This window comes from Toxotes jaculatrix, chromosome 8 (assembly GCF_017976425.1).
Source record: "Toxotes jaculatrix isolate fToxJac2 chromosome 8, fToxJac2.pri, whole genome shotgun sequence".
Taxonomy (NCBI): domain Eukaryota; kingdom Metazoa; phylum Chordata; class Actinopteri; family Toxotidae; genus Toxotes; species Toxotes jaculatrix.
This window is the reverse complement of record NC_054401.1, coordinates 13,423,648-13,424,110: the sequence shown is the minus strand read 5'-3', so window position 1 is coordinate 13,424,110 and position 463 is coordinate 13,423,648.

Below are 463 nucleotides of genomic sequence, written 5' to 3'. Positions count from 1 at the left end.
AATGCTGGGTAAAATGTACCAACAGGAAAAGAGAAAATAGCTTAATCATCTGTTTTAAACATTTTCACAGAGGAGGAAGTCCATTACGTGCCTTCACAGCAGCTCTATTCTTCCTCTTGGTGCCATAACATTGTGTGCGGCAGGACAACCCCATGAGAGTTTACTTGGGAGACCATAAAGGGTATTCAGTTAAAAAGCACTTGCATCATCTTGAAACAGATGTTGCCAACACCTTGTTTTTACACAAGTCAACACATTTACTATCTGATGTAACAACTCTCTAAGGCATGCATCCATATCATTGTATATCAGCTGCTGAGTTTGGGTGTGGGACGAGGCGGGTGAAAGACCAGTCGTGAAATCATATAATTTTAGCTCAGGGCTGTTTTTGGGCTCCTCCCATCATAATAATTTCATGTGCTGCTCTCAGATAGTGTTTTACACATAGGAACCTTGACCTAAA